A 12,329-nucleotide genomic window follows, 5' to 3' on the forward strand; every position below is an offset into this window, starting at 1 on the left:
CACGTTTGGAACTCTTTTTATAGCTTTTGGAGTGACAAAAATCGGATTTGGGAAGCTATCGCACGGGCAGCGAAAGCCTTTTCGCAGCCAAGTTCGGGGCTTCATAACTCTCGCGTTTCTTGCATTATTTCTGTAAAATCAGCGTCTCTTGAAAGTATTTTGGCTGGCCTACACAATGGACGGTTCAGATCTGCCATATGATCAAAGATGGTGGGCCACAACTGCCTGAAAAATCCGATTTCGTGGACGTGCGTAGCCTTTCGCACGTCCGGCGCTGAAGTGATCGGTGGGCCCCATAGAGGTATTTTCAGAAAAATCCATCCCGTCCATTAGATTCAGGACGAAATCTCAGTCAAGAATGCGTGGTTTTGAACGTCCATTGACGCGACCCAAAGAAGAAATCACCTCAAAAATCGTTTTGAACGTCGCAGGACCGCCTGTTTGTGGCCTCTGTATCGCACACGTGTGCTTGCATGGGTCCAAAAGTTTAGCAAGGTTTTGTAGTAGTCGAGGCCCTCTACACGATGGACGGTTTGGATTGTCCACTGGGACAATGTGTGGGGCCCACTAGCGTCCGCAAAAACGGACAGCGTCCGTCCGTTTTGCCGTGTGAAACGGCAATTGCCGTATTTGGGAAGGAGACGCGGGTCAGCGCTGCTGACCCGCATTTGTTGGCTCGGTGCGGCTCGGGTCTACGTGTGCTGTGCACACACACGCACATAAAGTGGGACCCACCTTGCTTCTTTTGATAAATCCACATCGTCCATCTAGTTTCTCATCTAATTTAATGGGTTGAGACTAAAATTGGAGTATATCCAGATATCAGGCGGGCCAGAATTAATGGTTTATGGGCTGATCTGTCAGTTGGGGCGCTTCTATAGTGATCCGAGGGCTGAAATTTGATATGTACGGTTAATTTATGGCCCTCAGGCCATATATAAAGTTTTGAGACAATCAGATGACGAGAACTATGTGATCTTGCATTTTTTACCAATTTCGGTCCTCTTTAACATGAATGGCTTGATTTCCTCGGATCCCTTATGTGTAATTCTATCGATCTTGGTCCCCTGGAGTCCATCCCTTACCTTGGGTGTCATCAGAGCATTAAATCCATGGTTTAAGCACCCTTTTTCAATTCATGCTTGTAAATACACTCTGCATCACAAACACGATTAAATCAGGCTATTAAACGGTATCAATGATTGTAAATCTATGCAATAACTGGGTCTGATATGCAATATTTGACCCTCAACACAACCCCCAACCAGCATTTTGATAGTCGCGAGCAAAATATGCGAAAAGTAAGTTGAGAATTACAGAACAATTTCTATAAACTCGAGTGATTTTTGTAGAATAATCCAGATATGAGAATTCCCAGATTCATGAATGTTGGATATTACTTTCTCCTAGACTCAAGCGCACGGTAAACTTCCTAATCAAGTTCAAAGTATTATTCCATTAATTAGAAAAAATTCTAATCATTGAGATCTATGAGCATACAGTATAATCTCAGCTTATCATCATTAAAATTCACTTCTCTATTTCAGGATATCACTAGTAACTAATAAAAAGATTCATGATAACTAAAACTTGCCTCACAGATCTTCTTTTCATTCCTTCAGCTTTTGATTTTTCCATTAAAAGTGACACCAAGAAGGGGAATCAAATCCTCACCTGCAGGGAGCAAACCTATGATGAAGACTGTACACCCAAAATTTTCACATATCATTTATAGGGAATTAAATCTACACCTATAGGGAGCAAACCTATGGTGTAGACCATTCACCCAATCCTTACAATTTCTCAGGTTGGTTCCTTTCAAGCTTAGTGAGTACCAAGTAAATCCTTCAATATCAAACTGAAACCTTAATATGAAAGCGAGATGTGACATGTGAGATCATAACTCAATCAATGTTTACAACTTCTAATTTTGGATTAACAATTCAAACTTAACTATGAAATCCAACAGATACTGAATCCAAGCGTTTTAAATTACCAACATCACGTATCTTGAAATTCCAAGTGCCCTAGATGGCCGTCAAAATCCCTTCGAATTCACAAGAAAGTCTAGAAAAATTAAAAAAATTTTACAATTTTTGCTCAAGACCAAGAAAAATGCTGATTAGGAAACCTAATCTCCACCCCCAACCTAAAATCTACATTGTCCTCAATGTAAAAAAAAATAAGCATACAATGCACATGGGACAACAAAAATATAAGAGGAGTGATGGAAAGATAGTACCTGGATGGAGAATCAATAGGCTTTCTCAAAAATATCAACGTAAAAGCGAGTCAGCACAAGAGAGAAATCAACAAAAGCAAAAATAAAATCACAAAACAGATCCTACCTATACCACTTTCGCAGGTGCTCTCGATTGCATTTAGCATATGCAACAAGCCTTTAAACCCCTAGGTTGCCCTTAGTGGACGAGTTGTAGTCTCGTGAGGGTTTGCAGCAATGTTACCCACAAACATTGAACTAACTAATTAGGAAAATGAAACAGAAAGAAAAGCTGAGTTGGCTCCCAGGAGCGCGAAGTTCACCGTCTATCCTAAAACAGAATAAAGGAAACTATCCTATTCCTATGAAAACAGGAAACCTACCTATGCCTCCATCAGACTAGGAGATCAATTCTGGTAAATAGGATCAGTTAGAGGTATGGACATGTCCTCTAAATCAAATTTCTCGACAAATGGCTTTAAGCGATGTCCATTTACTTTAAACTCCTTGCCATTGTCGGGGTCTCTTATCTCGACGGCCCCATGAGAGTAAGCAGTGATAATAGTAAAAGGGCCGGTCCAACGAGATCGAAGCTTATCCGGAAAGAGATGTAATCGAGAGTTATACAAGAGGACTTTCTGGCCTGGCGTGAATGATTTTCGTAAAATATGTTGGTCATGAAATGCCTTCATCTTATCATTGTAAATTCTCGAGTTCTCAGAAGCGTCGTTCCGGATTTCTTCGAGTTCATTTAACTGAAGTTTGCGTAGCGAGCCAGCGTTGTCCAAATTGAAATTCAAACTTTTGGTCGCCCAGTAGACTCTATGTTCCAACTCCATAGGCAAGTGGCAAGCTTTCCCATAGACAATTCTAAAGGGAGACATTCCAATAGGGGTTTTAAAAGCAGTACGGTACGCCCATAAGACATCAGTCAATCGAATTGACCAATCCTTACGGTCAGGGTTAACCATTTTTTCTAAAATGTGTTTGATCTCCCTATTGAAAATCTCAACTTGCCCGCTTGTCTGTGGGTGGTATGGGGTGCTCACCTTATGAGAGATACCGTATTTCGTCATTAAACTCTCAAATAGTCTATTACAAAAGTGTGAGCCCCCATCACTAATGATAGCTCGAGGCGTTCCAAATCGGGAAAGGTTGTTTTCTTTCAGGAATTTAATAACCGTGCGATGGTCATTAGTTCGACATGGAATCGCTTCGACCCATTTAGTGACATAGTCTACGACAAGCAAAATATATAAATTTCCAAAAGATTGGGGGAATGGCCCCATAAAATCGATGCCCCAACAATCAAATGCCTCGATGATAAGAATGGGGTTCAAAGGCATCATATTTCGACGGGACAACACTCCCAATTTTTGACAACGCTCACAAGCTTTGAAAAACTCGTGAGTGTCCCTGAACATAGTGGGCCAATAAAAGCCACACTGCAAAATCTTGGTCGTGGTCTTTTTAACAGAAAAGTGACCACCACAGGCCTGTGAGTGACAAAAGGAGATGATACTTTGATGCTCATCGTCTGGCACACATCTCCTCAGGATTTGATCTGGGCAATATTTAAACAAATACGGATCATCCCATAAAAAGTTATGTACCTTGGTGAAAAATTTCTTCTTATCTTGCGCAGTCCAATGTGTCAGTATGGAACCTGTGGCAAGATAATTAGCAATATCAACGAACCAAGGTGAATGGGAGACTCTGAACAATTGTTCATTGGGGAACATGTCATTTATGGGAGTCATCTCAAGAGAATCAAGGAGAACAAGCTTAGAGAGATGGTCAGCCACTAAGTTCTCTACTCCATTTTTGTCTCGTATTTCTATGTCAAATTCCTGGAGTAGAAGGATTTATCTTATCAAGTATGGCTTAACATCATTCCTAGAAAGAAGGTACTTCAGCACTGTAAGATCAGTGTAAATAATGATCTTGGATCCAATCAAGTAGGACCTAAATTTATCCAAAGAGAACACTATGGCTAAGAGTTCCTTTTCTGTAGTCGAGTAGTTCACTTGGGCAGGATTTAGAGTCTTACTTGCGTAATGAATAACGTAGGGTTTCTTATATTTTCTCTGGCCTAGAACTGCCCCAAGAGCATAATTAGACGCGTCGCACATAAGTTCAAAAGGAATGCTCCAGTCAGGTGGTTGTATGATGGGTGCACTAGTCAATATGCCCTTAAGCTTAGTGAAAGCTTCCTGACATGGTTCAGTCCACTCGTATGGTGCATCCTTTTGAAGTAGATTACATAGAGGACGAGAGATGAGACTAAAGTCCTTTATGAATCTTCTGTAAAACCCGGCGTGTCCTAGGAAGGATCGCACGTCCCTTATGTTCTTGGGTGGAGGTAAGTTAGAGATAAGATCGATCTTTGCCTTATCCACCTCGATTCTTTTGGATGAAATAATGTGCCCAAGGACAATTCCCTTCTGAACCATGAAATGACACTTCTCCCAATTAAGTACCAAGTTCTTTTCTTCACATCTTTTCAGCACGCATTTAAGACTTTCCAAGCACTCGCTGAAAGATGGACCGAAGACAGAGAAAATGTTCATGAAGACCTCTAAATATTGCCCCACCATATCAGAAAATATACTCATCATACATCACTGGAAGGTGGCAGGAGCATTACATAGTCCAAACGGCATCCTTCGGTAAGCAAAGGTGTCGTAGGGACATGTAAACGTCGTCTTTTCTTGATCTTCAGGGGCGATCTCTATCTGGTTGTAGCCCGAATACCCGTCAAGGAAACTGTAATAGGAATGACCAGCTAACCTTTCCAAGATCTGATCAATAAAGGGCAAAGGAAAGTGGTCTTTCCTCATGACGGTATTTAATTTTCTGTAGTCAATGCACATCCTCCAACCAGTAGTGACTCTAATCGGCACGAGTTCATTATTGGCATTGGCTACGATGGTGATCCCGGACTTCTTAGGAACCACCTGAGTTAGACTCACCCATTGACTATTAGATATAGGGTATATGATACCCACATCCAATAGTTTAAGAACCTCGGCCTTAACCACTTCCTTCATGTTTGGATTTAGTCTACGTTGTGGTTGCCAAGCGGTCTTCGCATTATCCTCAAGATATATGCGATGAGTACAAATCGAGGGGTCGATTCCCTTGAGGTCCGTGATTGTCCATCAAGGGCTCCCTTATGCTCCAGGAGAGTAGATATGAGCATACTCTCTTGTTCTTTCTCAAGGTGGGCAGAAATCACCACCGGGTATGTCTCATCTTGACCTAAGTATGCATATTTTAAATCAGAGGGCAAAGGTTTTAGGTCAAGCTTCGGTGGCTTGAGGTTAGACGGTAGAGGCATTTCATCAGTTTGAGGTAACTCTTCAAATTGTGGCCTCCACCGGTTAACTTCAAGTACCGGTACCGCATCAAGCATGGCACACGTCTCCCTAATTATGTCATCATTAAACTCATGGGAGTGGGCCAGGCACGTCTCTAGAGGATCAGAGGATAAGGTAAGGGGTGTCCTGTCATCCACGAAAGTATCGATCATGTTAATATCGTGGATATCGTCATCTTCCTCTGTCCGTCTGGCCGTGTTGAAAAAGATATTCATTTCTAATGTCATATTCCCGAAAGACATACTCATGACACCATTCCTACAATTGATAATTGCGTTTGAAGTGGCAAGGAATGAGCGACCAAGAATGACGGGAATCTGAGTGCTTGTGTTACCGATGGGTTCGGTATCCAGGATGATGAAATCAACTGGGTAGTAAAATCAATCGACCTGGACCAATACATCCTCAATTATCCCTCTTGGTATACGAACAGAGCAATCAGCAAGTTGTAGTGTGGTTAAGGTGGGTTTTAATTCACCTAAGCCCAACTGTTTATATACCGAGTAGGAGATAAGATTAACGCTCGCTCCTAAGTCAAGAAGTGCGTGATCAATTCGATGGTCCCCAATTACACATGATATGGTTGGGCTACCAGGGTCTTTGAATTTTTGCGGCACATCTTACCTTAGGATGGCACTCACTTTCTTAGTCAAGAAGATTTTCTTTGAATATTTTGCCGTATTTTGGTTGTACATAAGTCTTTCAAGAATTTGGCATAGGAAGGTATTTGTTTCACGGCATCAAGTAGTGGAATGTTGACCTTCACTTGTTTCAACACCTCTAGAATATCCTGAGAGTTAAAGAGCGATTTTGGTGCAACCAACCATTGGGGAAATGGAGCAACCGGCTTTCCTTGAGGTTCCGGTTCTAACTCTGGTGGGGCATGGCTAGATCCATCTTCTTTATCCACTTCCGGGTCCTTAGGCTTTTCAGCCCTAACCGGAATGGTTTTGTCAATGATCTTTCCACTCCTAAGAGTGGTGATGGATTTAGCTTGCTCTATCTAATTTGAAGAGCTTGGGTCGCTAACTTCATATTGCGGTTTAGGATTGGGAAGAGGTTGAGCTGGGAAGCTCCCCTTGTTCCCAATCGTATTTTCAGCCTTAAGTCCTTCTATTGCTTTTGTAAGGTCTTGGAAGGCCTGTAGCATACCCTGATTGAAAAACTCTTGCTTTTGAAAATGTTTCAGAACCGAATCCTCTTGAGGTTTCTCTTGAGTTGGATTTTGATTTAGGTAACCTTGAGGTGTAGCGGTTTGTCCATTCCTCCAACTGAAGTTGGGATGATTTCTCCAGCCAGGATTGTATGTGTTAGAGGTAGGCCCACTGAAAGGTCTTTAGTAATTGCTTACAGCATTGGATTGCTCATTTAATACCTCTTGAAAGGCAGAGATAGTTGGACAGTTTTCAGTAGTATGAATGTTGCAACCACAGATGCTACAAACAATTTCCTTAGCCTTATCCTTCTTAAATTCCATGGCCTCGAGTTTCCTAGTGAGATTAGCTACCTTAGCATTAATATCATCGTCTTCCCTCAGGAGATACATTCCACCCCTTTCCTTGGAGTGAGTCGGCCTAGACGTAGTACTAGGTCTAGGGGAGATATCCCATGTTTGTGTGTTCTCAGCAAGTTTATCAAAGTAATCCCACACTTCATCGACTCCTTTATTCATAAACTCCCCATTACACATCGTCTCGACTAATTGGCGCATGGGAGATGTCAGTCCATCATAGAAAAAGTTCGTGATGCGCCACATTTCAAAACCATGTTGTGGGCATGAACTGACAAGATCCTTGAACCGCTCCCAACATTGGAAGAATGTTTCATCTTCCCTTTGGGCGAAGTTCATGATCGACTTTCTTAGGGTATTCATCTTATGGTATGGGAAAAACTTCTTAATGAACTCCCTTGTCATGTCATTCCATCTGCCAATTGATCGAGGACGTAGTGAATGTAACCACGTCTTGGCTTTCTCTTTCAAAGAAAAGGGAAAGAGTTTCAACCTGACCGTGTCATCAGACACGTTAAGAAAGTATAAGGTAGCTATGATCTCGTCAAATTCTTTTAAATGTAAGTAAGGATTCTCTGACTCAAGCCCATGAAATTTAGGGAGGAGTTGGATCACCCCTGGCTTGATATCCATGTGTCCTTCATTCTCAGGAAAAACCATGCATGAGGGCGTACTCACCCCCGCCGGTTGTAAGTAATCTCGTAAGGTACAAGGCGGGGGTGCTTGATACACCTCATTCTCATCCTAAAGATCTTCTACCCTAGGTTGGGGTAGAAGAGGTTGATTTTCAGCCATATCCTTAATTAACTCAGGGGATTTCGAGCGGTGTCTAGTCCTACGATGGACAGTTAACCCCTCAACTAATCCTTCTTCAGTCAAGAGACGTCGAGTGTTGTTACGAGTCCACTTGGGCATGAAACACTCGCAGCCCTCAATCAAATTTTAAACCTAATCCTAAGAAGGGAAATAAAAATCTAAACAGAGAAAGAGGGTTGGAAGGAAGTTACCAAATTGGAGTCCCTAAATTGAAACCTGCAAAATAGAACAAAACAAGTTAGTTTCTAAGAATAGCAAGCCTATAAAATTCCTAAAAAGAGAAATATAGAAATAAAAAGAAACAAGGAAGAATTCCTAAATTAGAAAGTAGAAATTTAGAAAGAGCGTACTGAATTTCTAATAAGCATACAAAACAGAAAAGTTAGTTTCTAAACAGAAAGTCTTAAAATAGAAAATTTCTAAAAATAAAATAGGAAACAAAATTAGATTCTAAAAGAGTTAGAATTAGAAACTTACTAAAAAGGAATCCTAATCTATAAATAGTAAGGAAGAGAGAAATTACCAATTTAGAAACCTATCTCAGAATCCTACAAAATAAGAAAGTTGGGTTAGTTTCTAAAAAAAGGAAAACTATCTAAAAATAGAAAGTTATTTAAATAGAAGATTTCTAAAAATTAAAGGAATACCTGGAATTAGAAAATTCTAAAATAAATCCTAAAAACCAGAAAAGTCCTAATCTTAAACTAATCCTAAAAACCAGTTATCTTCAAGAAACGTAACCGTCAATCCCCGGCAACGGCCCCAAAAACTTGTTCACACCCCAAGTGCAGGGTTGTGATGTAGTAATAAACTCGGTAAGACTGAGGTCAAATCCACAGGGACTGAAACCTGTACGTTATCTGAAAATAACCAGATTTAGAACTAGGCCAAGATGAAATCTAAACCAATTGTGATTTGAGGAATAATGGTGAAATATTAATCTAAACTTAAAGAATTCAGAGAAAGGGAACTAGGGATTCAGAGGATCCACTTGTAGAGATCAGGGAGATCTTATGCCTGCTTCATGGATATTATACTGAACTTACTTGATATAGTTTTCAAGAGATGAAAGGTATAAGAATTAGGTATGATTCCATCACAAATCCATGCCTAAGAGACAAGGTAAACAACAGAACTTAGACCAATCCATAACCAACTAAAAGATATATGAGTGTTAGGAAGGATTCCATCATCCAACCATGTCTATGAGACGATGGCGAACAACAAGGTTTCTAAACATCAAAATAAAAGGAAAGGAATTATTCAAGCCATCACAGATCTACTGTAATTTAAATCACAACAAACCATTAATGACTAAAAGAATTTCTTAAATCAAAACAAAGTCAATCAGTTCAGTTCAAATCAAACCTGTAGAAGCTCCCATCACGCCACAAGCTTCACCTCTTAGCCCTAGCTAAGGGATTTAGCCTAACATAATCATAGGAAAAAGAAGAAAAATAAAGAAAAAATACATAAAAATTCCAAACACTTCTCTCTCCGCCTCTCTCTATCTGACGTCCCCTATTCAAGCAAACCCTCTTCTCCACGTTTGGAACTCTTTTTATAGCTTTTGGAGTGACAAAAATCAGATTTGGGAAGCTATCGCACGCGCAGCGAAAGCCTTTTCGCAGCCAAGTTCGGGGCTTCATAATTCTCGCGTTCCTTGCATTATTTCTGTAAAATCAGCGTCTCTTGGAAGTATTTTGGCTGGCCTACACAATGGACGGTTCAGATCTGCCATATGATCAAAGATGGTGGGCCACAACTGCCTGGAAAATCCGATTTCGAGGACGTGCGTAGCCTTTCGCACGTCCGACGCTAACGTGATCGGTGGGCCCCACAAAGGTATTTTCAGGGAAATCCACCCCGTCCATTAGATTCAGGATAAAATTTCAGTCAAGAATGGGTGGTTTTGAACGTCCATTGACGCGGCCCAGAGAAGAAATCACCTCAAAAATCGTTTTGAACGTCGTAGGACCGCCTGTTTGTGGCCTCTGTATCGCGCACGTGTGCTTGCATGGGTCCAAAAGTTCAGCAAGGTTTTGTAGTAGTCGAGGCCCTCTACACGATGGACGGTTTGGATTGTCCACTGGGACAATGTGTGGGGCCCACTAGCGTCCGCAAAAACGGACAGCGTCCGTCCGTTTTGCCGCGTGAAACGGCAATTGCCGTATTTGGGAAGGAGACGCGGGTCAGCGCTGCTGACCCGCATTTGTTGGCTCGGTGCGGCTCGGGTCTACGTGTGCTGTGCACACACACACGCGTAAAGTGGGACCCACCTTGCTTCTTTTGATAAATCCACATCGTCCATCTGGTTTCCCATCTAATTTAATTGGTTGAGACCAAAATTGGAGTATATCAAGATATCAGGCGGGCCAGAATTAATGGTTTATGGGCTGATCTGTCAGTTGGGGTGCTTCTATAGTGATCCGAGAGCTGAAATTTGATATGTACGGTTAATTTATGGCCCTCAGGCCATATATAAAGTTTTGAGCCAATCAGATGACGAGAACTATGTGATCTTGCATTTTTCACCAATTTCGGGCCTCTTTAACATGAATGGCTTGATTTCCTCAGATCCCTGGTGTGTAATTCCATCGATCTTGGTCCCCTGGAGTCCGTCCCTTGCCTTGGGTGTCATCAGAGCGTCAAATCCATGGTTTAAACACCCTTTTTCAATTCATGCTTGTAAATACACTCTGCATCACAAACACGATTAAATCAGGCTATTAAACGGTATCAATGATTGTAAATCCATGCAATAACTGGGTCTGATATGCAATATTTAACCCTCAACAAAGGCTGACGCATCATGCTCTGGTTCACTGCTCGAATGAGAAGGAGGATTTTCAGTACCTATTTGGCCTTGAGAGTCCACCCATAGAGTCAGTTCCTTGGACGATTTTGCAGTAACCTGGTTGCCTGGGTCATTGAAGATCTGTTCTTGTGTGGCATTAGAACATGCGTGGGCCGGTTCAGTCCTGGTCGCATCAGAGAAAGGTATGACTTCATTCTGAGCCCGCTGATCTTCAATCCATGGCCTATCTGGAGGGGTAATCCGGTGAGCAGAGTGGTTGTCAACTGACTGTCTGTGGGGTGGTAATCTATCTGCCCAGGCTGTCCTTAAACAGATTTTTGACACCAAAGAGCCACCTATCCAAGGCTTTTAAAGCTTCCTGTGAAGGTGGAATCCATGGGGTCATTGGGTGAGACTGTAAAGGCTGAGGGCCATTGGGAAAACTGACTGGCAGGATGTATTCTGAGGTGGGCTAATTGTTAACATTTAGAGTTCGGATTGCCTAGACGTCAGTCCTTAGGAGAGGGACTGGCAGTTGGGTATAACATAGGTGGTTGGAGGCTGATCATTTGTTGGGATAGCAGGAAGTTGAGATTGAAGATCCAGGGTTTGATGATTAAGAGTTAAGGTGGGTTCTAGGTGGAAAAAAGTGGGTCGTTGGTGTCCCAGGGGGCTGACGCCCACTTGCCTCTCATCAACTGACTTCAGGGTCTCAATGGCATTTTGTCGAACATGTTGGGATGGTTCCAGCTACCGTTGATCATCAGGTGGTGTGGACCCCATCTGTCCATTCTGGGTGGTGGCATTGCTTGAGGTGTGCTGAATGTCCGCAACCGATGTCCTTTTTTGGTTCTGTCCGAAAGCTCTGACCACCCATTCCTTTGTGCCTTCTCTGGCCACATGAGCATATGACCGGGTGTGGCTTAGAAGAGTCTTCACTACGCCAAAACTGTGAAAAAAGGACGGTCCAAAACCGTCTCAAATGACCAAAAAGGACGGTCATGGACCGTCACAAGGGCCGTCAAATTTTGACGTGTTGTATTACTTAAAGGACGGTCGAAAACCGTCATTTTTTTTGACAAAAAAAAGACAGTCATGGACCGTCCTAAAAAAGGACGGTCTTGTACCGTCTCCTATAAGCTTTTAAAGGACGGCCACCGACCGTCCTTAAAAAAAACTGTCATAGACCGTCTCTAATAAGCCTTCAAAGGACGGCTATAGACCGTCCTTTAAAAGGACGGTCCTGGGCCGTCCTTAAAAAGGACTGTCATCGTCCGTCTCATATGAGCCTTCAAAGGACGGCCATGGACCGTCCTTTAAAAATAAATTAGAGGGTCAATATACACCTGTTACAATATATTTCATCGTATTTTTCCTGATATACACCTGTTATATAATATATTTCATCATATTCACATTCACATCCATCTAAACAACCCAAACTACGTAAATCCAACATAAACTACATTCATCCAAACATAAACTACATCCATCCAAACATAAGCAATCTTATCCACATTACATTCATCCACACATAAATACATATATGTTTAACATCATAAATAAATAAAAAAAGAAAAAAAATCAGCAACAACTTTCTTTTTG

The 12,329-nt window shown here is 41.8% G+C and overlaps 1 protein-coding gene and 1 non-coding gene across 2 annotated transcripts in view; one reads left to right on the plus strand and one right to left on the minus strand.

The window, feature by feature from the left end:
• The window catches only part of LOC131257686 (probable disease resistance RPP8-like protein 2), an 88,779-nt gene that overhangs the window by 42,550 nt on the left and 33,900 nt on the right, over nt 1-12,329 (minus strand). The gene's annotated exons all lie outside the window — the stretch shown is intronic.
• Nucleotides 7,362-7,468, plus strand: LOC131217910 (small nucleolar RNA R71). The gene has a single exon (XR_009157495.1). It is a non-coding gene; the product is annotated as a small nucleolar RNA R71 (small nucleolar RNA).

Source organism: Magnolia sinica, chromosome 10, assembly GCF_029962835.1.
Source record: "Magnolia sinica isolate HGM2019 chromosome 10, MsV1, whole genome shotgun sequence".
NCBI lineage: Eukaryota > Viridiplantae > Streptophyta > Magnoliopsida > Magnoliales > Magnoliaceae > Magnolia > Magnolia sinica.